Consider the following 27,060-nt stretch of genomic DNA (forward strand, 5'->3'; position numbering starts at 1 on the left):
AGAAGGTTTATTATATAAAGGTCTCTCTTTAGCTTGTTGCAAAAAAAGGCGCTTTTCTTTTGGTTTCCAGTAGGTAGTGTCTAAGCCTTTTGGATCCCTGCTTTATATAAAACCTTAAAAATGCCTTTTAAAAAGTTTTTCTTGTAGATATTTAATCACGCTCTACCCTCAGTTTCAGTCCCTGTCAGTGTCAGCGACCATCTCAGCAGCACTTGCTCAGATTCCCCTGGGGCTCTGTGGTGTTGGGTCTTGGAGGGTATGGGGGGAGCAGCCCTCTGGGTTGGGAGTTGGGGGCTGTGGCTCAGCCTCAGTTTTGCAACCCGGGTCAACTGTTGTTTTCCTGCAGTCCCATCCCACTTCTCTGCCTTCTGCCCTGAAGACTGGGCATTGCTGCCGGCCCGCCGCGGTGAGCTCACAGCTTTCCCAGGCAGGGCTTTTCAGGGAAGTCGCCATACCTTCTTCCTTTCCCCTCCTCCTGCAGGGAGCTCTGGCGGCTGCGAGAGGCCACTTCTTTATTTCTTTCAGTCCATGGGGTTCTGATGCTGTGGTAGCTCTATGCCAGATCCACTCAGGCGATGCTGGTTGTTGCAGTTTAATCGGCCTTTTTTTGAACAGATGTTCAACATTGTTGTTTCAAGGGGGTAGGTCTGGGGATATCTCTCACTCCACCATATTTTCGCAAAGTTCTTTTTTTTCTTTTTTTTTTAATTGCTTAGCAGTTATTGAAGAAATAAGCAAGATGATCTAGTTTTGTCAAGCAGGTGTTTCTGGTATCCCACTAAATAATACATTTTCTTAATTAACATAAACAAATATTGTTAGCACTGAATAAATTCCAAGGTAATATTGAGTTCTGGAAATATATTAGCTCTTCTTAGAATTTCATTTGACAAGATGATGTATAGCTTCAAAATTGCAAAACCTGGATTCACATTTGCTTTCACCAACTTGCTGCCTGTCCTTATGCCATTCACTTCCTTTCCAGGTTGACTCGACAGTGTAATAGTTTTGTCAGATTATCATGGATTTCCACAACACTATTTTATTGTAGCACTTTTCACACTTCTGATTCATATATTTCATTGAGTAATTATTTCCTGACTGTAGGTTTTCTCTAGAATATAAGTTTCTTGAGGAAATTAATAATTTTCTTTTTTTAATTAAAAATTTTTAGTTACAGTCGACATACAATATTATATTAGTTCAGGTGTGCAGCATAATAATTAGACGTTTATATAACTTATGAAGTGATCATCTGATAAGTCGAGTACCCATGTGAAACCATACATAGTTATTACAATATTATTGACTATATTCCTTATGCTGTACTTCATATCCCTTGACTATTTTTTTTTTTATGCCTGTAGCACCTGGTTTTCCTAGGTGTCCCTTGACTATTTTTTAACTGCCAATTTGTACTTCTTAATCCCTTCACCTTTTTCACCCAGCCCCCAATCACCCTTCCATCTGGCAGGCATTGCTAAGGAAATAAGTCAGACAGAGAAAGACAAATACCATGTGATTTCACTTATATGTGAAATCTAAAAACAAACAAACAAACAAACTAACTAACTAACTAACTCATAGATACAGAGAAAGAATGAGTAGATTTTCTTGAAAAACGGGTTAGCGAGCCTGACTCCAGCTATTAACTGTGCCTCTTATCACGTAGTTGCCATCCAGAGTTATTCTCCTAGGCAAATTTTATTATATCACCAGGGATAATCTTAAGAAATTAGCTTAGCTTTATATTCTGCATGTGACAAAATTTCATGTATTATTTTAACTCATTTTAGTTCAAAGATAATTTGACTTACCTCCAAAATAGCTGGTTCTAGGAGGTATTTTTTCTTGAAAAATTCAGTAAAAGAGAAATGTACATTAAATACCTCACACTGGACCTTCATCAGATTAGAATGTTTCACCAGAGTAGTGGGGGGCATTTCACTGATTTTCAAAATGTGTTTAATTTTCTTGATTTAAATGTCAGGGGAATTTGGCTTATCTCCATGAAACAAATATGGTTATCAGATAATTCTATAATATTTGGAAAGAGTAGTTTTATTTATGAACCCTTACACGGAATTATATGCACGCATGTGAGAGAGACAGACAGACAGTGAACAGAACAGACAGACACACACAGATTCGAGTGAGCACCATGAGAGACTGGATTCATTATTCAGTTTTACTGTTTCCTTGTCATCCATCATATTCTCATCGCATTACAGAACGTCAGGGTTAGGAAAGAACTTTCAGGTCCCCTGCTCCTTCATTTCACAGATAAGGAAATAGCCCGGAGAGGGTTAATGAGCTTCCTAAGGACACACCAGTGTTGGAAGCAGGACTACATGTGGATGCCAAACTCCAGAGTTCTGGTATCTTCTGGCCTCTGCCTATTAGCCTGATTGTAGTTTCTACTTTTTAAAATCCCCTTTCACTTCACTCTAGCCACACAGGTCTTCTTGTGTCTCAGACACAACCAGCTCACTCCTGCCCCAGGTATGGTAACACTTGACATTTTGTCTGTTGCAAACACTCTGTCCCAGATATTTGCATAGTTCCTGACTATCTTACCAAATATTAATATGCCACCCTGTCCCACTGTATTCTCTTAGCCTTCATTTTCTTGCTTTGTAGTTATTACCAGAAACTATAATGTTTATTTGTCATTTACTTATTATTATTTGTTTTCACCATTAGAATGTAACTCTACAAGCATAGATAATCTTATTTACTTTTCACCCTCATTTCTAGAACAGAAACCAGCATAATATATGTACAGTCAATAATTATTAAATGACTGACTGAATGAATACCATTCTTAGTGCATAGTGGTCAAGTGCATAGTCTGTGGCTTAAGATGGAACTGACAGTTCCTTGAGTGCATCCTTGGGCAGGCAATTAACCATTCTAAGCTGCAACCATCTCAGTTGAAAAATGGGTATACAATCAATCTTGAAGATTTTGTGAAGGCTAAAATGATATGATGCCTATAAAGCATTTTCCCCAAAGCCTGTGTCATAATAACTATTTAGCTAAAATAATCCAAGATTGGACACATTAAAGAGGGTAAGAGGAACAGTTTCACTTTACCCTTGTCACCTTTCCTAACTCAGTGCCAAGAGAGACCTTCTTGGCCAGCAGTTTCTCCCATGGATGAAAGTGAGAGTGTGTGAATGAGAGCCTGGCTTACCCAGCTGTGCAAGATGCTGCCAAAGAGGCTCACTTCTTTCTTGTCCCTTCCAGAATACCAAAGTGTGCTACAGGACTGGGGCGCAGGGTGGGGCTGGAAGAACAGCAGCCAAGTTTCTTGGAGAGCATCAAAGGGGTCGGTTCATATGGTATACCATATTAATAGAATGAAAGATAAAAATCTTATGATCATCCCAAGAGATGCAGAAAAAGTGTTTGAAGCTAAGCAGGGTCATGCCTGGTTAGTACTTGGATGAGAGACCACCTAGGAATACTGGGTGCCGTAGGCATAAGTAAGTAAGTAAGTAAGTAAGTAAGTAAGTAAGTAAATAAATAAATAAATAAATAAAGTATTTGAAAAAATTCAACATCCTTTCATGATAAAAACTCAATAAATTAGATATACCACTAAATATAATAAAGGACATATATGACAAACTCACAGCTAACATCATACTCAAATGTGAAAGGTCGAAAGCATTTTCTTTAAGATTAGGAACAAGGCAAGGATGCCTTCTATCAGTCCTACTCAGCATAGTACTGGAAGTCCTAGCCAGGCAAGAAGGATAAACAGAAGGCATAGAAATCAGAAAGGAAGAAGTAAAATTGTTTCTGTTGCAGATGACATCATTTCATATATGGTAAACCCTAAAGACTCCACCAAATAACTACTAGAACTAATAAAGGAATTCAGTAAAGATGCAGGATACAAAATCAATATACAAAAATCAATTGTACTCTGACATACTAACAATAACTTATCTGAAAAAGAAATAAAGAAAATCCCACTTACATTAGCATCAAAAACAGAATACTTAGGAATAGATGTCACCAAGGAGGTGAAAGATCTGTACACAGAAAATAATAAGACATTAATGAAAGAAATTGAAGAAAGCACGAATAAATGGAAAGATGTCCTTCATTCATGGATTGGAAGAATTAATATTGTTAAAATGTCTATAATTCCCAAAGCAATCTGTAGATTCAGTGCAATCTCTATCAAAATTTCAGTGACATTTAGCACAGAAATAAAAATAAAAAACAGTCCTAAAATTTGTATAGAACCACAAAAATGCCCAAATAGCCAAAGCAATTCTGAAAAAGAACAAAACTGAAGGTATCACTGTTCTAGATTTGAAAATATATTAAAAATCTATAATAATCCAAACAGTATGGTACTGGCATAAAGACACACGCATAGCCCAAAGGAACAGAATTGAGAGCTCAGAAATAAACTCATACGCATGATGTCAGCTAATCTCTGACCATTCTGGATGGGGCCAAGGATATTTAATGGAGAAAAGGTAGGCTTTTTAATACATTGTGTTGGTAAAACAATATTCATACATAAAAGAATAAAACTGGACCCATTAACACCACTCACACACACAAAAAAATAATTAGAAATGGATTAAAGACTTAAAACCATAAAACTGTAGTAGAAAACATAGGAACCATTAAACTCTGGAGAAAACATAAGAAAAATGCTCCTTGGCATTGACCTTGGCAGTGATATTTTAGATATAACACCAAAAGCACAAGCAATAAATGCAAAAATGAACAAATGGGATTATATCAAATAAAAAAGTTCCTGCACAACAAGAGAAGCCATCAATAAAATGAAAATGCAACTTACAGGATGAAAGAAAAGTTTCCACCCTTTTATCTGATAAGGGTTAATATCTAAAAATATATGAAGAACTCATACATCTCAATAGCAAAAATACAATAATCTGATTTAAAAATGGGAAAAGGACTTAAAGAGAGATTTTTTTCCAAAGAAGATAGACATGGGCCAATAGGTACCTGAAAAGATGAGCAATGTCACTAATCATCAGGAAAAGGAAAACCAAAACCAAAATGAAATGTCACCTCAAATCTGCTAGAATGGATATTATCCAAAACACAAGAGATTATAAATTCTGGTGAGGATGTGGGGAAAAGGGAACCCTTTTGAACTGTCGGTAGGAATGTAAACTGGTGCAGACACTTTGGAAACCAGTATGGATGTTTCTCAAAAAATTAAAAACAACTGCCAGATGATCTAGCAATCTTACTTCTGGGCGTATACCCTAAGGAAATGAAATCTCTATGTCAAACAGACATCTGCCCCCTCATGTTCATTTCATCATTTATTAACAATAGTGAAGATATGGAAACAACCTTGTGTCCATTGAAGGATGCAAGGATAAAGAAAATGTGATGCACGCCCACACATGCACATATGATGAAATATTATTCAACCATAAGAAAATGAATTTCTATTCGCAATAATGTGAATGAAACTTAAAGGCATTATTCTAAGAGAAATAAGTCATACAGAGAAAGAAACACTGTATGATCTTACTTATATGTAGAATCTGAAAAAGCTGAACTCATAGAAATAGTGGATTGTCGTTTGCTGGGGCTGGGGAATAGGGGAATTAGGAGGTGTTGTTCAAGGGTTTCAGTATAATAGGCATAAGTTCTGGGGTTCTAATGTATAGCATAGTGGCTGTAGTTAATGATACTATATTGTATACTTGAAAGTGATAGAATAGATCTTAGATGTTCCTACCACACACAGACACACACAAAAGCATAAAGCTAATTATTTAACAGAATATGGCTCTATTTGAACAGCTCACAGAATTAAGGAAAAGCTAAGAACCAAGGTCAAAAAGAATGGGAATTTGAGTAAAACCATGATCTAGACATCAGCAACTACAAGAAACAACATCTTTCTATTTTTTCTTTTCTGTCTTTCTGTGACATCAGTCAAGATTCAAATTCTAGGCAGAGTGACTTCGGTCAATCAAGTTTGGTTAGAAGTGGATAGGCATCTTCATTCACAGTTATTTCAGACAGTACCGGGTGAGTCCCCAAACCAAATCACCAACTCATGTTAGAGAATGTCACAGAGCACAGAGCCCCATTTAGTCAGCAATTGCCTCTGTAAAAAGTATTTGACATTTTTGGTAGGAAGTTGAGGATTTCTTTTCCTTGGTAGGAAGCAAGCCATGAACATGGCATGGCTTATTTGGCAGCAAGCTCACATCCCCAGAGCTGTGTCAGCAAGATACCTATTTAACTGTCTTCTTTTGCATAACTCTGAACAGTGCTGGATAAGAGTTTCCTCAAAGCAGTACTCAAGCGCATTTAACGTCAAGCTAGTTGACAAACCAAATAACTCATGAAAAAGTTGTAAAATGTGTGTTTCCATCTTGTCACAGCTTTAAGGAACTAAGCATTAGGTTTTGTTTGTAACTTCTCTTTTCAAACATTGACTCTCAGTTGTTTTGTAAAAGAGACGCTCTTGGTAATTGGATTGGTTTGTGGTTGATATTTATTGAGCATTGTAGTGGAAAATTGTCATTATTCTTGACTATTCAGTGTCTGAGCCTTATTCTCACATTTGGAAAACTCCTCACTCTGTGATTCAAGGTAGGCATGACATCCTTTCTCCTGTTACAGTAGCTGAAAATGTTGACTACTTGTTTTGCCCATACCCAACAATAAGGTGAGCATCTAGTCTACAGTCTGACAGTTGCTTGTGACTGCCATGGACTTGGGCTGTGAGCTGATGGCATAATGAAGCTAGGACCCCGGAGACTGTTGTGTGGATATGGTTCCTGGAGCAACGGTGTCAGCACCCAGTGTTCACTGCTACTAATGTCCCTTGCATTAGATATGTTGGTGGCACAAGCTGACATGTCTAATGTGGATAGCATTAGCAGCCATGTCCTCACCACATTATTCTGTGACTGGATTTGGGTGACATACTTGGTCCTAAATCCCTTTCAGGTTTTGAATTATCCTGAGAATTCTTTGAATTAACTAATACTCTTTGATCAAATTCTTTTTGTGCTCACATTAGCTGGAATTGATTTCAATTGCTTGCAATTGAAAATCCTGGCTAAATCAAGGTGTTTTTACATGTTTTTTTGGTTACTTAATCTTTACCATACCCTAGTGACTTTTGTTCATTCATTCCTTTTCTTATGAATTAATTTGTTATTTAGTTCATCTAGTAAAAATATATTTATTGAAAAGACAGTCCTTGCCAGCTCTGTCCTTGGGGCCAGGCTATTGTAGTTAACAAGATGGAGATCACTGTCTTTATGGAACTTTGCTGCTGTGGGAGAAGACCGATGCTAAACAAGTCAACAAGTGAGATAATATCGGCCAGCAATAAATGCAATAGAAGTAACTTAAAAGAATAACAAGATAGTGATGGGTGTGGGGTCAGGGGTATCCATTCTGAAGAGTTGTGTTTAATCCCAACCTTGAGAAGGAGACAGCCAGGAAAAGATTCAGGTGAAGAGCATTTCAGGTACAAGAACAGCAAGTGTGTCCAACACCTGGCCCAAGGCCAAACATCTAGGACGGGCTGGAGCCGAGGTTTGAATCCAGGTAATCCTCTGCCAAGGTTTGTTTTCCCAAAAGAAATAATTTGGAAAATAAATAAACAGAACAAGGAAAGCCAAAAGGTTAAACTGATTTACAATCAAAAGGGCAGGGAGATGTGATGGAGAAAAGCCTGAATCTGTAAAAGAAGAGGGAGAAAGGAAATGCCCAAAAAGGGATGAGTTTTGGAGAAAGGTCTTCAGGGAGTCTGGAGCATTTGAAGTGAGATATTTGGGTCTAAGCAGACTTGGGGAAGATGAATGTGCGGGGCACCTTAGAGCATCTTTGCTGAGAAAGATGCAGTCTCAGCCCTCATGGAGTTTACTATTTAGTGAGGAAGACATTAGGTTGGTAAGTAGCCAACACTTATCTAATTACAAAAGTAATACGAATCAACTGTATTATAAGAGAATCGAAATTTGTTTGGAAATAGAGGTGATCAGGGAAGGATTCCCTGAGGAAGTGGCATTTAACTGCTGAGAATGTAGAAAAGAGATAAGAAGGATACAAGCTGAGGTTCACAAATCTAACAACTTGCCTTTGACCCTATAGCTCGTTAATGGCCAAGTCATGATTTGAACTCAGCTTTTCTGTACTCCAGATCCCGTGCTCTTTGAGCCGCAGTGAAAAGAACTATCTCTGTTCACACACATCTGCATATACAGATACTCAAGGGCTACATTCTCTGTTGCCTTTTTGGCTTATGGGTTGCTTTCTAAAGTGAAACAGTGATTGCTAATGACATTCTTGGTGCCTGTGATACTTAGATCACTTTATCAATCAAATGTGGCATTTGGTGGCAGCCCTGCCACCTGTCTCTTTCCATTAGTGTCAAAGAGTATTTCACTGCAGGCCACAGGTGCCAGCTGTCAGCCTGAAATAAACCGGGGACTGCCCCAGGATAAGTGTGCCTAGGGAATTGCTTGTGACTGAATTTCTCATCTGACAGCCCCTTCTGAGTTTGGGACTCAAAAAGGAAAAATAAACAAATTATAGATGAGTAAGCAAACATGTGGCTGTTTATGAGGCATCAGGCTGGCTGATACTGGGGCTTCATTAATCACTCTGCCTTTTTCTTCTCCTCTATTAGCCTGGATGTCATGTATCATCTATTAAAATATATGTGAATTTAATAAGCGTTTACTTAATTGGGCCACTAACCAAAGTGCTAATACTATCGCAGTGATTTTCCCCATAAGGCAGTCACTGTTTCCTAAAAGTAATGTTTTTATTTGGGAATTTAAGAAAGAAGGGAAAGGGGGAAGGAAATGGAACTAACAGTTTAATATCAGGTGCTTTATATATCCATGTACTATTTTGTGTAATCCTACAAATACGCCAGTGAAATAGACATTATTATTCCCATTTCACAGATGACACAGTTGTCACACTGAAAGTTTAAATAATTTGTCTAAGGACCCAACTAGTAAGTTTCAATATTGGTATTTAAACATCTAATATTATTCTCTTCCCTTTATCGCTATACCTGATGATACTCATTATCAGTTTTATGGTCAGCATCACCATTATCACTCAGCCAAACCGGCACTGTTTGAGAGCCAAACAATATCAATATTTATCACAGACAAAAATAACTCATGCCCCCAAACCAACAAGAATTAAAATTTTTATCTCAAGTCTTAAAACATGCCTGACAATGAATACAAAGCAGATTGTACAACAACATAACTCAAAGAGAATTGTTCTTTCACCCATCTTCCCCAAGTCTGTTCCTCCCCAATATTGTCATCTGAAGTGCTCCAGATTTCCCCAAGATCTTTCTACAAAATTCCTTCCTTCCTGGACTTTCCTTTCTCCTGCCTCTTCTTTTATAGACTCAGGTTTTTCTCCATCAAGTAGCCCCTTGCCTCTTTTAATATAAATGATTTTAACCTTTTTGATTACTGGTTTTGTTCCTTTAGCTTCTAAATTATAGTTGTTGAGAAAGCAGACTTTGGAAACAGATAAACTGAACTCAAACCTTGGCTTCAGCCCTTTCCAGCTGTGTATCTTAGGCAAGTTATTTGACCAACCTGAGTCTCAGTTTACTCTATGGTAAAGGAAGTATAATAATATCTGCATCATTGGACTGGTGTGAAGATTTAATAAGTTTATACATATAAAGCCCTTAAAATAGTACCTGGTATAGCAAAGCACTAGAAAATTAACTGCTGTCATCATCATTCTTATTAATGTTATCTTGATCAATTAATGGGGAGCGAAGTCCAGGCAACCAGCAAGCAGGCACATTCTCCTTACAAGGTGGAGGAAGGGGAAACAATGAATAGTCTCATATGATTTGTTGGAGAGAGACTCTTATCAAAGTTATATTACCATTAATAATCATTGATATTATTTAAATAACAAAAATTATAGTTACATTGGCATTAATAGTTGTCAATAATTTAAAAATGAACATTAGTATATTAGTATAATTCTAAAATTTCTCTGAATCTCTTTAAGTTCAGTGTCTCACACATTATCTAACATTATCTATATTACCTTAATTCTTATAGTAACTCTTTAAGGTAGATATCATTACTATCCTAATGGAAAAGCCTAGACAAGATGAAATAGCTTTGTTTAGGCTGTGTTTTCAATCTTTTTCACATTATGGCACACATAGAAAATGAAAATATTTACATTGGGCTAAACTCTGGTGAAGATAAAAGGCGTTAGGGCTGAGAAGTCACTTGCAACTCATAACTAGAATGCTCTGGTCTAAGGGAGAGTCAGCACAGGGACTCAAGTCTGCCTGACTACAAAGCCCATGCTCTTGGTGGACTAACTCCCATTGGACTAACGCTCCCATAGGTTATTATAAATTATGGATATATATGTATGAGAGTGTGTGTGTGTGTGTGTGTGTGTGTGTGTGTGTGTGTATGTATGTACACACACACAAACATAAATGGACAGTGACCTAAAGCAGACAGAAATTGGTGGAGGGGAACTGATACTTGAAAAAAGAGACTAGCACTTGGTGATTTTCCTACTTTTATGGCTTTTATTTATGGATTTTTACTGCTATGTGAGCTAAAACCTGCATTCTTACTGGCATGAGAAATTGGAAGTAAGAAGTCATGGTTACTTGAGAAGCTGGAAGCTGAAAGAGAAAATGCTAGAAAGAAGAGTACCATTAGGGGAAGCCCCCAATTCTTCATGTAAGCTCTTCCCAAATCTCTGAATGACCCCTGAACTATGCAAGTATAAAAGCTAAAAGAATTGGACTGAGATTTTAGCTGATGCCCACTGCAGTAGAGGCAGAATTAGAAGTTTAGTTAAGTGAAATATCTACTAAAATAAAACAAAAACGAGCACACCTATTCAGAGGAACATAACAGAACCCAAACACAAACTATCATGTATAATATCTAGTATTCTACACGAAATTACTAGATATAGACATATGAAGAAATAGGAAAATGTGAATATACTCAAGGCAATAAACAGAGATAACCTCAAGATGACCCAAATGTTAAAATTAGCAGACAAGGATTTTAAAACATTTCTTACAATTATATTCAAGCGCATAGAGTAAAACGTGTTTGTGATGAATAACCACAGTCCATGCTTTTCATCATCATGCTATGCTGCCTCCCAGATTTTTCTTAGTATTCTGTTTTCCACACAATTGATTTGAAAAATAAGGGGCAGAGAAGTACCTTGCCTAAATTCTTCACAAAGCTGTGACAGTTGAGAGCAAAGGCCAGGCAATTATACTCCCTCAGTAGAGTTTTTTTCTGGAAGTTAAGAGTTCACATGCTATAGATGATCCGCCTTGGTTCAAATCACTTACTAGCTATGTAACATTGATAAGTTATTTAATTTAAGCCTCATTTTCCTTAAATAGATGATCTATTACTCATGCTATTACAAATAAAATTCTTACCAAAGTGCTTGGCACATGGTAAGTGCTTAATAACATTTTAGTTTCTATCGTGATCTTCATCATCATCATCATCATCACCACCACCACCACCACCACCACCACCACCACCACCACCACCATTATCATTGTGCCACCACCAGTTACTCTGAGGAATTCTGCTTTACTATGATAAAAAGGTAAAAATCTACCATAGAAATTCCTTAATATGTTACTTCATGTATTTATTCAACATTTACTAAGTAGTTACTTCATACAAGAAGCTGTACTTGATATAGAGGAAATATAGCTATATAAGACATAGTCCTTGCCCTCAATGAACTGTAATAACTAATTTTTAAAATTAATTTGCATAGAGGAAGAACCAAGAAACTTCAGAACTGCATTTTTTAAAATTATTAATACTCAGTATAGAGATGATAAAAATTTCAAGAGTATATGAATCCCCTTGATGTCAGTAATGATAAGTCGTCATTCAGTCCCTATTAGTCCTCCTCTATTTGGGGGCCATTGAATCCTACAGGAAGGTGAGGCTAGTTATTATAGGGCCACTCCATAGCTTTTAATCTCTTCCAGGAGCATACTGACCCCTGAAATCTACTCACAGACCATCTGTGGCAGAGATCTCTTGACCTCTAGTGATGTAAAACTCGCTACTTCAAAGCAGCCAATTGCACTGTTGAACAGGTCAAAGATGAGAAAGAATTTTTCCTCACTTTGAGCTGAAATTTGCATCTTTGAGCCTTCCACTCGTTCAGTGGTCCTCATTCTGCCACGTGAAGGGCAGCCTGCTCCCTTCTATGTGACAACAGCCCTGAAAATATTTCAAGACAATTATTGTGTTCAGCTTTGTCTTTCTCTTGGATGCATGTCTCTATTTCTTCTACTGGTCATTCATTCCTCGTGGGATCCAGACCTTTTATTAGTGTGATTACTTTCTTCTAACTGTAGAATAGCTCTGCAGTTTGTTTCTTTGAATCACAAAATTAATACATACTTATTGTAAATTAAGGTAAAACTAATCCAAAACCCAAACAACCCCAAAACTATACAGTTTGTATGAAATTAAAATAAACACATTTATATGCCCCACTTAGGCAAATTGCATTTCTATGAATAACTGTTAACAGTTTGTGGATGCCTACCACATGATGTCTAGACATATGCTGTGCATTTGTCTGTATACACATATGTGGTTTTTTTTTTTTTTTTTTACTAAAATGGAATCACACTACATATACTGTTTTACAACTTTAAAAAACTTAATCTGTTATCCACATATCTCAAACTACTGATTACTTCATTCAGCCACATGGCATTAAAATGCAAGGTTTTCATTATACGACTTAGAATCAGGTCTATTGTAATAGTCATCATTTTTTCATTTGTTCAACAAATGTGAATTAAAGACCTAATGTGCTAAGAGCTGGGATAAAGACATACATTATGAACAGATGAACTTACCCTCAAGAAACTCATGGTCTAGTGGCCAAGATTGATAAGCTGAAGAAAAATACATGATTGTGATGACCATGATTGTATGGCATTTATTCCTAAATTTCAATTATAGTTGCTGCTCTTTTTCTTATGTCTTTGTAAACCGATATTTAACATATCTTTTTGAAATTAGGCAAAAATTTAAATATATTACCTTTTATCTGCCCTTTGATATGCTATTGAAGATTCAGGAAGCAAGCAACTGACTATAAATCTCACTGTGGAGATGGTAGCCTGAGTTAACAAACACATACCAAGAGTTTTTATGAATATCAATGGTTTTATCTTCTCTGATTTAGAATGCAAAATATAAGTCACATCTACAAGTGGGTAGAAATTACATAGTTTCATAAAGATAAAGGTGTTGTTTTGAAAGAGAGCTAATATCAGAACTTTCTGCAAATGAAGATTTTTGGAAGTAGTGAGGTCTGTGTTATTGACATTCAGTAAATATTTATGGAAGGAAGAGGGGGAAAGAGGGAAGAGAGAGGACAACTTTTATTCATTCATTCAAAAATATTTATTGAGGACCTACTTTGGGCCCGGCTCTGTGTTAGTTACCAAGAAGGAATAGTAAGAACAACAAAAATGATCCCTCATGCCCATTAAATTTATAGCATAATGAAGGACACAAAAAGCAAATAATTATACATTTAACTACAAGCCATTGTAGGCTCTAAAAGAAGAGCCTAAGAAGCTATGAAAGTATGTGTAGAGGGCTGCACTTACCTGAGATGTCAGGGATGACTACTATTAAGATTCGAGATATACGTGAATGCTGATAAGTGGAATATTTAAGCATAAGTACAGATTGTGTGGCTGGAGAGTGCCAGGAACGCCCAAGGCGTATATGAAAGACCAGTGTTATAAAGAATGAGGTGGTTGGCGAAATAAGATGAAGCCGAAGAAGTGGTTAGGGGCCAACTTGGCAGGGCCTTGAAGGCCACGCTGAAGAATTTGGTCCCATCTTAGGAGGCCACGCTGAAGAATTTGGTCCCATCTTAGGAGGATGACTTAAAGGCAAGGAGGGTCATGTGGAGATCTGCTTTTTACAAGATCACTTTGTCTTTGCAGAGAATCACCTGTAGGGGTTACAGAGGCAGATGTGAAGAAGCCAGTTCAGCTGGGATAGTACGGTTCCGATGCAACAGGATGGGAGCATAAAGGGAAATGGTGACATTGGAGATGAAGTGAGGGGGATGGATTTGAGAGATTTCAGAGGTAAAGTGGGCAGAGTATCATGATAAAGTGGACGAAAAGGGAAAGGTTATAAGCAGAAGGAGGGTGACAAGGATAACTTAGGTTTCTGGTTGGCGTAGCTGTAACTGATGGTATCCACTGAGGCAGGAAACACTGGATTGCAAACAGTAGGTTTGTAGGAGAAAAATCCCGAATCCTGTTTGGGGCATGTTGACTTTTAGGTTCTTTAAATCACAGGCACTGTTAGATGCTTTGCATATTTGATTTTATTAATTCTCATAATCATTTTACAAGTGAGATATCATTTCATTTATGTTCTAACTGAGGATATCAAAGTACTAAAAATTAGCTTAATAGCCCAAAGTCACATAGCTAGTTAGGGCAGAGCCTGGATATGAAACTATATCTAGCCAACTTCCAAGTCTCTGCTATTTCTACTCAATTTTTCTAGCCACAAGTTTAATCAAATGTTTGCCAAGTAGTCATCTTGTTGATAAATATGAGGGTCCTTTTTCTAATGGTGTTTTGAAACCTTAAAAAAAGTATTATAATGCAAACAGGGTTATGCTCTCCCTTATTTCTTCTCTCTTGATCTTTTCCAAGATTTAAATAGTCAGAGATTGATAATCCTAGCTTAATCAAGGCAAGTTTTCATGCCAAAACAACATAATCCCCATAGTTGAAAGTTATTGTTTATATAACCACAATAAAGTCATCTTGTGAAATTCATCAGCCACTACACAGACTAGTTATAGCTTTCTCCAAAATGTATGGCCAGCCAAACCAGCTGGATCATTAAGACAGAACAGCACATAATTTTATCCTCTCTCCTATTGCTCTGGGAAACTGAATGTAATTGTCACATAGGGGTGTGGCATACTATAATGATGATGAGTTTGTATGAACTCTGAGAATATTGAGCATTTTAGGGCTGATCCAGCAAAGTGCTTCGTTTTGCAAATGGGAGTCACAGAACCTGGCAGAGAGGATGGCTGGAGTAATAGAGCTGGTAATAGAGTTGGGCCAGGAAGCCAGTTTCCAGATCATCACTCTTTCCATCTTGCCAGCAAACATGTGTGATAGATAAAGAGATGGAGAAGTAGGTATGTGAAAGGATGGATGGACATAAATGGAAAGATAGGCAGGTGGGTAAATGTCTTCTCTTTAGTAGATACTAGATGCCGATGCTTTACTTGTTTTTTATTTTTTTAAATTTAATTCTTATAACATTTTAATGATATTGGTATTATTAGCCCCATTTATCAAGTAAAGTACCCGAGGCTCAAATTATTAGCTTCTTATTAGCATTAATGCCTAAGGTATGTATATATATTTTATATATGTATACATTTTTAAGGATCTTGGAAATTGCTTATAATTTGTGTTTTTTACAGTCGTCTCAAGAAAAGATGGAACTTTCTATATAAGAATGGGACTATAGAGAGAACCTTAGTGACTTTGCTCAAAGTCTTGGAATCTTAGAAATATTATGATCTATGAACCCAGATCTGGATAACAATAGGGCTCATTCACCCACTAGTTTAGGACTGTGAACAGATTACTTTGCTTCTCCCAGGCTCTGTTTCTTCATCTTTAAAATGGGTATAATTCTTTCCCAGAGGGAAAGAAACATCCTGAAGATGTACTTTTGAAACTTAGTGCAATCAAGATTAAGTTAAAGAACCCGCATGGCAGAGGTGGATGTGGGAAAAAGCACAAAGGACCCATATTCAATTCATTGCCCAATACCCCAGCAAGCACGTGTTGGTGCTGAGCAAAGAGTGCTCTGTTGGACTCTCTGACTCAGTGAGTGGGCAAAGAGGAGAGACGAGGGAGAGAGAGTGAGCGCTGGGAGCACAGGCTTAAAAGCTCTATGAACCTGGGCGAGAACGTGATCTCTCTAAGCCTGACTTTTCTCATCTGTAAAACTGGGGAAATGGGACCTGCTTCATAGGGTAATTATAAAGATTTAATAAGATGATACATTTAATGCAGTGCCTAAGACACAGTAGATACTCAACAAATACATGTTGCTTATTGGGCGACGGCACGAGTCAGAAGCAGGAGATGGAGAAAAATGCACATCTCCTATTGCCCATGTTTATTGCTGTTCATATGGAGCCCAATCTCTTCCCTTAACAGGTTCATTCAACCAAATATACTGTTTTTTTTTTCTTGTTTGCATGATTCAAGAAAAAAGCAAACTCTAATTGGTTTTCCATGCAGCATGGACCAGAGGGCTTGAAGCCCTCATACAATCAGCAGCAAACCTCTGTAAGTCATCTCATTAGCTCCCTTGTGATATTTATGAAGACTAGGATTTGCTGATGATCTTAAATTGGGTTAGGATCTTTAGTGTGTGTGAGAGAGAATGGTAGAAAGAATCAGAGGACTTTAAGAGACCTTAAATGCAAATCTTTACTGAACTATTCTTTGGTTATCAGTTACCCAGTGGGCTGTCTGACAATTACAGTATGGGGTCTTATTCTCCATTATCTGTGTGATAGGGTGCCATCTGGTCTCATAGAAAGAAATATAGTCTATAAGATTTGGATGAACTAATTAGTCAATGCATAAATTATCAAAACAGACAAATGCAGTTCAAATCAGAAGTGACCATGGGTTTTATAAATTTATTAGCTCAGCTGAGTCTCTGTGAAAGAATTTGTTTTTAAAAAAGTGCATTACATGAGACTGGGAGGATGGTTCCTCGCTGCTCCCCACAAATCTGCCCCAAAACCAAAAACTAAAAAACAGAAAACCTGACTCCTCTTATTTATTTATTTATTTTTTTAATTTAAACAGTGAATGCTGCACTGAAATGAAAAGCAAGATACTAACAAACATCTGAGTTTCCTAAGCAAGATAGGTGACACAGGTTAGATCAATTTAAATAGGTACTCCTTTTCTAGTCTGTCCTTCTGACAAATGCCTCTGTAGACTTCCAAAAATACAGCTCTGTAAATTTTCTGCTCAGAAAACATTGACAGCTTTCTATTATTAAGATAACAGTAGAAAGTAGACTAGTATCAAAGGTCCTCGATAATCGTAAGAAAGATGTCTAGTCTTTATTGGGTGCTGTTTTACCAGACACTTAACTAAACATTTCTTTATGGATTCAATTATTTAATTCTTGGAATAAAATTATGAGTTAGCCACTATCACGATCCCTATTCTGTCAATGAAGTAAGAGGTTTAGAGAGATTAAGTGATTTGTCCAATGTCATATAGCTGGAATGTGGTGGAACAATATGAACATAGAAATTTTGTGTTTATCTTAGTGGTCAACAAATGATGGCCAATGAACTAAGAATGATTTTAACACTTTGACTGAAAAAATCAAAATGAGGACAGTATTTTGTGGTACGTAGCAATTATATGAAATCTAAATCTTATTGTCGTAAATGAAGCTTTATTGGAACATGCTCATTTGTTTATGTGTTATCGATGGCTGATTTCATATTACAGTGGCAGAGTTGTGATAGTAATCATCTGGGCTACAAAACAAAATAGTTACTATCTGCTTCTTTAGGCCGCATAATACAGCCTTTCACTGTAATGCCTTTTCTAGTCTGGGAGCTTGTCCACAGATCCTTCTTTCCATCCTTCATTACCTACCATGCTTGCTCCTGGAACAACATTTTGTGCCTCTTCTACCTTTTGAATGCCTCTTTTCAGGCCCAGATTAAACATCACTTATTTTACCTTTGAAAGTTTTGGTTGCCAGCAAACAGAAAACCAAAATCACGTAAGATTAAAAAAAAAAAAATCTATTAACTCACATAAGAAACGTGCAGAAATTGTTCTCATATCAGGTGCAGTTTTATCTAGAACAAAAATGATTTTATCAAAACATAATTTATTTCTCTCCTCCCATGTCCATCTTTTCTCTTCAAAGCTGTTCTACACCACCTAGTCCAGAATGGAAAAATAAAGAGAGCTTGTGTTTTATCCTTAAAAAAAAAAAAAAAGACAGAGGCTCACAATGATCCAACTGTCTTAGGTCATGTGCCTGAATGTCTGCAAGGTCATGTCTGTGATCAAGAGAAGGGATTATACTGATGGCTCATAAGCGGTTGAAACCCCTCCCTGAACCAATCACTGTAGCTAAATAGATGAGATACCCTGGTTGGGTTAAGTCAATCAGCGTCTTTCCCTACAGCCAGGGATTGGGTCAGCACCACTGCAATCACATGGATGAGAAACTGGGGATATGATTAAGGAGGAGGAAAGGCAGAACCATTGCTAGGAAAGATGCAACAAATGCCCACAGCATCTCCCTGCCCCAAAGGCCTCCACACTTCTCTCTACCTGGGCCTTTTCCTGGTGGGCAGAATTTATCTTTCTTTCCTCTCACTTCTCTGAGACTTTCCCATCTGAAGCCTTGAATTATAGCGAGTTGTATGAATTCTCTCCCTCAACAACTGCTACCACTTGATACTCTTCAAATAGAGTCTGTTATAATTATTGATTCCTGTGCTGGAGGCAGGAGACACTCTCACCTAAAAATTCTCCTGTAAGGAATCCTTGCGTGGTTTTAAAAGCATATTTTCTTGTCCCTTTTAGGAGGATGATTAATAGTGCATGTGAGCTGCAGCTTCCTTTAATGTTCATTTCTGTTTATTTCTTCCCAGTCTTAACCTCTTGAACTAGATGGGATGGTGAGGGACAAGGGCAGAGTTGAGGATGGCGGGAGGATCAGAGACAGAATATAAATCAGGAATGTCTCTTTTATGCATTACGCCAAACAAAAGATGAGGATTTCACATTTTAACAAGACAAATTTGACACAACCATGTCAAAATGCCACACCAACATTTTTTTTTTTTCACATCAAAGTGGCAAGATCAAAATCTTCTATTCTCACCAAAAGACATGTACAGGATCTTTGTGGCAGCACTATTCCTGATAGCCCAAAGCAGAAAATGCTCAAGCAACCATCAGCCGTGGAATAGATAAATTGTGGTATATTCGTGTAATGGAAACCTATGTAGTGATGAGGAAGAACAATCTACAGCTAGACCTAATGATATCACTCCATCTCAGAAATTTAATATTGGCCCAAAGAATCCAGACAGAATAGAATGTAGTATATGATTCCCTTTATACAAAATGCAAGCCATGCAAAACTATTGTTAGAAGTCAGGAAAGTTGTTATGCAAAATAAGTTGTATTGTTAGAAGTCAGGAAAGTTGTTATGCAAAAATGGGTTTGAGGGTAACTTCTGGGTGCTTGTAATGATATGGGTTTGTTTATTTGTTTTTTCTTAATTGTTGGCTACATAGGTGTGTTCATGTGAGAATTTATCAAGGTATGCATTTATGATATGTGCAGTTTTATGTATGTATGTGCATTTAAATGTAATTAAAATGGAAATTGCGGGAAGAAAGACATGTCAGGCAGGCTATATCAAAATATTCTACTGTATTCCAGTTTTCCCCCTTGTCTTTCAAGGTGAGTGGGGCAGCACTCTGAACTGAATGCTGCGTTTTGAGTAGGGCCTGTCCTGTCTGGATCTGCAGGTGGTCTGTCTAGCCAGAGATGGGCATCCTTTCTGTATAAGGAATGGAATAAGGGCTTTAGCTTACAACAGACTGAGGCTTTGGCTGTGCTAACCAGCCATGTGAACTTCCCTGGTCAGAAGCGACTCTCAACCTCACCATGGGTGCAGCTGCTCCAGATGCTGGTGGTTCTGTCACAGGGTGAAAGGGGTTTATGTGACTTCCTGATGTTAAGCTTTTCTTGTCTCCTTGATGTTAAAGAATAAATTAGAACGAATTAACTGGTGTTCATTTTATATCATTCTCTCCCCTTTGGACTAACTGCTTCTTACTTTGGGGTCTGTGGATTCATAAAATTTGTGCTGAGGCTCCCTCTTTCAAGGTGAGAGACAGAAGTAATCGGGATGCAGTGCTTCTGAGAGTTTCCATAAACCAAGGAGGAAGGTGCAGATTTACATTTAAGGTCACTTTCATTTCCTTATCGTAAATACCACCAACATGCATTATCCTGCCTCAGAGTGGATGCTTTCTCACTCCTGAGAATTTTTTTGAATATACTTAAATTTGCCTATCAATGCTTTATGTTAATTGGCCTTTAGGTGTTCCTGTTTGAAGAGGTCAATTCCTCCTAGCTTTTCATCATTTTCTTGGCTACACTTTAAATGTCCTCTATTTATCAATGCCTGCCTTGGTCTTGCTAGTCCAAAGGATGCATCCTGTTTCAAAATGTGGTTTCAATGATGCTGAAAAAGGAGATAGGGGATGGCTGTTTGCTTTCTGGTATTTGATATTTTGCTTCCATTGCATCCTGGTGCTGTAATGAAATATGTAGAGTTCTTATAGGACTGATAAGCCACCCTCAGCCCCTAAAGATAGCTCTGTCTGTGCCTTACTGCTTTCCAAGAAAATCCCTGTCATTATGCAGAGTGTTATGCATTTCCTTTCAAACCTAGTCATTTGCATTTTTCGCCTTTGAAAAGGCAAATTTGCTTTGAAAAATGTAATGAAATGTGCCCAAATGAAAAATGGACCCTGAGGATGGCTGGTGCCAGCATGGGGCTTTAATTAAATGATTAGATGGCAATTTGATATGACTAGCTTTTGAACTGCATCATGTTATCATTTAGTTTTGGGAGGGGGAAAGTAGCTCGACCTTTAGAAATACCGAAAGATAATATGACCTTTGCTTCCAAGCAACACGGAACTATGTACAGAAAGGCTTTTTTCAAATTCTCTGTTCATTTTTCCCTGACCCCAGTCTCCCAGTTCTCGAGGTTCCTCACTCTTTCTGAGCAAGCTGTGTCCTTTAATGCTTCTGTTGACTTTGCACTGTCTGCTCTGCTGCCCTGAATTACCTTTGAACTTTCACTTCTTGCCTTTTTTTTTTTTTAGGGAGCCTATTTTTTCTTCAAAGCACAGCTGGCTTAGCCTTCCCCTCCTTTTATTGAAGCCCTTCTTAACTGCCCTAGACTGAGAGCTAGTTGCTTCTTCCCCTCCTTTTATTGAAGCCCTTCTTAACTGCCCTAGACTGAGAGCTAGTTGCTTCTTCCACTATCCACTATCCAGAGATCTGCAAACTACTGCCTGCCTCTCTCCTGTTTCTGTAAGTAAAGCTTCATTGGAACACGGCCCTGCTCAATCACTGACGTGTTGTCTAGGGCTGCCTTTGTGTTACAGTGGCAAAGTAAATTAGCGGCAACAGAGACCACCATCTCCAAAGTCTAAAATAGTTGCTGTCTGGCCCTTTACAGAGAAGTTTGCACAGATAAGCATTTTCTTCCGTCAGTCATCACCAACTGCTTGGTAATCATAAGTTCCACGAGGCCAGGAACTACCAGTTTTGCTCATCACTGACTCCCTTAGCACCACGCACATGCCTGACACACAGAAGTTCCCTAGAAAACATCAGCTGTGCATTGTGGCTGTGAGAATTCAGTGAGCTGATTGATCTGTGTTGTCTGTTCAGTGCCTTGTCCAAACCAGGCACTTAGTAAATGCTCATTTGCAGGACCTCTGTGCTCCCTCCCTCACACCTGGCCAACCAGGTCATCTTGTATTTCCCTCAACAAAATCCTGTTTTTCTTGTCTGTCAGACTTAATATTAAATTTTCAGATATGCATTCAAATATTAAATTGACACTGGAGTTTAACTTAAATAGCTCTATTCATTATTACTAATACCTCGTAAGCACTTAATTTATTCTAGGCACTGTGCTCAGAGCTTTACTTGAATTGCCTCATTGAATAGCTAGTGCCACTCTCTGGAGGCAGATATTCTCATTACCCCCATTTTTCAGGTCAGAACTAGAGGAACAGTTAGGTTAAGCAATGAGGCCAATTTCATAAGTCCAGTCAAACTAAGACCTAAATCCTTGTCTTCTGATTCCTCAGTTTCAATTCTTCTCTACCATATACACTGAAGACCTGACCATTTTTCAACTTGCGGAAGAAAACAAAAGCATTCTTTTAAAGAGTCTTTGAAAGTATCTCTGTCTCATCAGTAATTGTACACAGGTTTTGTGGAAGTTTACTGTTTCTTAAAGTTTGACTCCTGAAGAAGAGATATACTGTTGCTTCCCATCTCATAAATTAGCATTCAGCTGTACTAATTGCAGAAGGATGCATAATTCATATGACACACACACACACAGGAAACATGTAGTAGCTAAAGTGATGAGACATAAAACTCAATAAAAATAAAGATAAAATTAACATTGCTAAAATATACTAGATTTATCTATACAATAGCAACGAGAATCCTTGTGATTAGTGACTAAGGTCTGGGATTAAAGCAATTCTTGGTACCTTATGTGCAAAAAAGGGACAAGAAACTATTATTAGGGGTACCTAATGGTTTTCTTTTTGGATTAAATGACTATAATGTAAAACTTCCAGACATGGATTTGAGGTCTGTTCTGTTTGCAACAAAAGCCCCAGGACCTAGAACATTGCCTTTACCAAGTTTGCACTGTGTATTAGATTAGTCGAGGAAACAGAATAATGGTTGTGTGTGTGTGTGTGTGTAGGGTATATTGAAGATATTTTCATTTTATTTGGTTCTCCTTTGTAAAAAATTAATTACCTAACATTTATTAGAACTTTTTAGATGTGAATTTGTTAGAATTTATTAGATGTGATGATAGTTGTTGCCAGAATTGATTTAGGGTCAAATTTTTCTACTGCGTGTTAGTGTGTATGGATTGTGTAGACATACAAAAATGATCATGCTGCCTCTGTATTTTTTAGACCTGCTTGTATGCTGACATACCAGTGCTTTGGTATAATTTAGCCAGAATAGTTATAAGATTAGAGTAGGCACTTATGATCAGGAACACAAGAGTAAGTTAATTATTTATTATCTCTTAATGATCTCCTCTTTACTCAGCACTGAAAAGAAATGGAGGGTAGAAGAAAAACGTGTGAGATAGTCCCTACCCTCAAACAACTTCCTGACTTATCTATAAAGACAGTCTTATAACAATGAACTGACAATGCGAAACTATAGGGAATTAGGTGTGACATGTGTAAAATTGATGATGGGCACAAATAAATTCAAGAAGAAATCAGAAGTACTTGTAATCGTTGGAGACGAACATTGAAATAATTGCGTTTCATGTTAAAAATTCAGCATGCTGTTTCAGTGTTCCACTGTGATTTCCTCCGTGCTATCATCTCTTCTACCTTCTGCAGCCTCAGCATTCCCCCTGGTTCATCTTCGGTGGGTGTGCCACAGGGTGAAGTCCTCATGTTCATGATTTAGAGTCTCCTTGCTATTTCCTGTAAATCTATCACGGGTATTACTAGCTTGCAAGAGGTGGTTTTATTGATTTGGCAGCTGGCTTGCTTGAAACTAGATTATTTTTGAAGTTAAGAACATTTATGACCAATAGAACACTGAGTTTACAAAAAATTGGACTAGATTTAATCAACTTTGAGGAGAAGAAATCAAAACTGCAAATACATAGTGATTCTTCTCTGACAGGTGATGGCTGCTCATACTTTGAGCTAGCGTGGTAGATAATGAGGTGCCAATGTTTACTTTTCATCACTCCAGAAATACTTACTGTATTACTTGTCTAGGGCTGCCATAAAAACATCACCGTAAACTTGGTAGTTTAAAACAAGAGAAGTTTATTCTTCCATAGTTCTGGAGACCAGAGGTCCAAAATCAAGGTTTCCAGTGGTCCATGCTCCCTCTAATGGCTTTCGAGGAGAATCCTTCCCGGGCTCTTTTGAGTACTGGGGGTCCAGGATTCCTGGGCTTGTGGTAGCATCACTCTAGTTTCTGCTCCTCCTTCACATTGATTTCTTTGCGTGTCACTGTGTTTCTCTTCTGTGCCTTCTCTTCTTCTCTTAAGCACATTTGTCATTGGACTTTAAGTCCATCTTTTTAATCCTGAGTATGGTCTCATCTCAAGACCTTTCACTTAGTTATGTCTGATAAAGATCTTTTATCCAAATAAGGTCACATTCACAGATACCAAGGGTTAGAACTTGAGCATGTTTTTGGGGGGCTACAACTTAACCCAGAACACTTCCCCTTCCATTCGGACCGTGGAGAGGAGCTGCAATGTTGCTAGCACAGTACTGTTGAGACCCAAAAGTTAAAGGGCATATTTGGGATGAAACATGAGTGATTCAGACATGAATAATTTTCAAAGTATGTTTAAAAATTTCATTAGGTGCTTCTCTATTGCTGAAGAAGCCTCAATGTAAGAACTATTTTGAACATGAGAAGCAAAAGTATTTTATAGTCTTTATAATCCAAATCACTTCTGTTGAATTAACATTTTATCAAGATATCCAGTGATTTTTTACTTTTGCCAAAATACTAGTTCTATTTATTACTTCAGATATCATCTCGAACATGAACTGTGAAATCTATGCTTTTCTTCTTCTTTAGTGTAAAGAAAAAATAGCATATATCTTAAGAGAAAATCTTAAGAGGAAGTTTGATTTCAGATGAGTAGAATTTTTCCCTTTTAATACACATAAATCTTACTGCCTGAATATATATGATAGCATGAAGCTATCACAAGTCCATGGAGTGACATACATATTTACCTTGCTTCATCAACTTTATCCCCAAAGCCCAGTATGGTGCCTGGCATATGATAGATACTTAGTACTTTTGTTGAATGAAAGTGTTCTATGAAGATAATTGCAAATGGATTAAATGACATATTTAGAGTCAAAATGTGGCCACTCATAACTGATTATAATCTAATATTGTCTCCCCCTCCCCACCTAATTCTTTCTTCATTGGGGGATTGGCAGTGCCATTTTGATCATTTCCTCATATTTAGTTTTGTTCTCTAGTTACAACATATGAAGAGAGGTCAGGGAAGACACCTTGATTGTTAAAGGACATTTTGGAGCACTAGACTGAGAGTCCAGAATCTCAGATTTACGTCCAGAATCTTATAAGTTTTTCACACTTGTTATATGACCTTAGACAAGTACTCAGTGTCTCTAGTCCTCTGCTTTTTCATATATTTATTAATTCAACAAATTGTTATTGAATATCTGCTAGAGGCTAGGTGCTGTTCTGCGTGCTGGATAAAGCAATGAAAAATACAGACAAGAGTCTTTGCATTCAGAGATTCCAATTTAGCGTAGGGAGAGATTATAAATACAAAATTAATAAACTATTAAAGTGTATTTAGATAAACGGGGGAAAATAGATCATGAAGGGGATAGAGAATGCTGGTGTGGGGAAGTGATGCAGTTTTGAATAAGATAGTCAAGGAAGGTGTCACTGAGAAGTGACATTTGATAAAGGTCTAAGGGAGCTGAAAAAGAGACCGGCATGTATCTGGGTGGATTTGGGGTGGGTGGGGGAGCATTTCAGATGGAGGAGAGAGAAGGTGGGTAGCACTGTATTTTCTCCTAGAATGCCGAAACTGACACACATGCATCAGGTAGAGGTTTTCAACTTCCACTCTAGGCCCAGAGACTCTGTTATTTCCATTACTGTAACTGGAAATTCTACATCTCACTTTGAAGAGCTCAAGTATTTTGATTATGTGATGATGGCAAAATGATGATCAGGGCTAAGAATGGTATGGGAGAAAAGCTAAATATAAATTCAATAATTAGAACTTTTAGGAATACAATTATTAGTTGTAACCTTTTCCTGTCAGTTTTACTAACTACAATTTTTGATGTTCTATTGATGTTTTAGGAATATCATATCAATTCAACTTTTTTTTCCCTCTAGTGTATGTATGTTGTTAAATTGCTAATATTTGGACAATTGTGCCTTGTGTACAGATACAAATAAATATGCTCCCTTTTATTTGCTTTAAAATTTGTCTTAGTTTTAGATTTTATTATTCTGTATATTTTATTTTAATTTTTGAGCAATTACATCTCAATTAGTCTTTTAAAATAATCTTCCTGGGCTGATGAGTATTTACATTTCTCATTTGAATTCAACAGCTGTTTTAATTTGTATACTTTAGATGGGAAATAATTTAAAATGTTTCTTTGAAAATGAAATATGAATCATTATAAATATCCAGGTAACCAATTGCTCCCTTTGGCAGTTAATTGGCTGGCAATTTAATATTGCAGCCAACAAATAAACATTGCAGGTATTCGTTGCTAAAGACTAGTGAAGATTAAAAATCCAATTAGCTGTGCTATATGTTGTTTACCTACTATCACCTCCGAAAGGCTTAATCTCCATTGGACAGAAATTAAAACCAAGAGTTATCAGTTAGTTCAAGGGGTAGAAAAGTAAGGAAGGCATTTATTAAACCAAGTATTTGTTTGTTTGTTTGTTTGTTTTTGGTCTATTACAGAAATACTTTTTTAATATTTATTTTAGTCCAAGCCTTTATGGAGTAATGAAAATTCTAAATGAAAAGAGCATTTTTTTTAAAACACAAGAAAACAGAATGGTATTTAGCATGATGGAGACTTTGTGCATATATATATTTATTAAGTATATTCTTCTTATGAAGAAAAACTTATGCAGTGTTTAACAGGTTGATAGAATGTGCTAAGCAAATAGTTATAATGTGAAGACTTTCTAATTAATAAGTACAAATAATTGTCAGGTGCTTACTATGTGTCAGATACTTTATTGCATTATATCATTGCAACATCTGAGTTAGGAACTATTAGAATCTCTATACTATAGATGAGAAAACAGAGACTTCAAGAGGTTATATAATCTGTGTCTGGTCACACAGCAATCAGGAGATAGAGTCGGAATTTAAACCCAAATCTGCCTAAGCACTTATATTAATCACTAAAGACTCTAAACCCATGATACCTTACTGAGTTTAGGAAAATCATTCTATCAGATGTTTGTGAGAAACTTTAAAGTGTGTATTTACCTTTGGAAATGGTTCTGAGTCATTCCCTCCAGAGCCCTCACCTTAA

General features: G+C 37.2%; 1 protein-coding gene across 11 annotated transcripts in view; it reads left to right on the forward strand.

Moving 5' to 3' along the window:
• The window catches only part of SGCD (sarcoglycan delta), a 1,323,040-nt gene that overhangs the window by 693,882 nt on the left and 602,098 nt on the right, over positions 1-27,060 (forward strand). The window lies entirely within an intron of this gene.

This window comes from Pteropus medius, unplaced genomic scaffold (assembly GCF_902729225.1).
Source record: "Pteropus medius unplaced genomic scaffold, Ma_sr-lr_union100, whole genome shotgun sequence".
In the NCBI taxonomy this organism is placed as follows: domain Eukaryota; kingdom Metazoa; phylum Chordata; class Mammalia; order Chiroptera; family Pteropodidae; genus Pteropus; species Pteropus medius.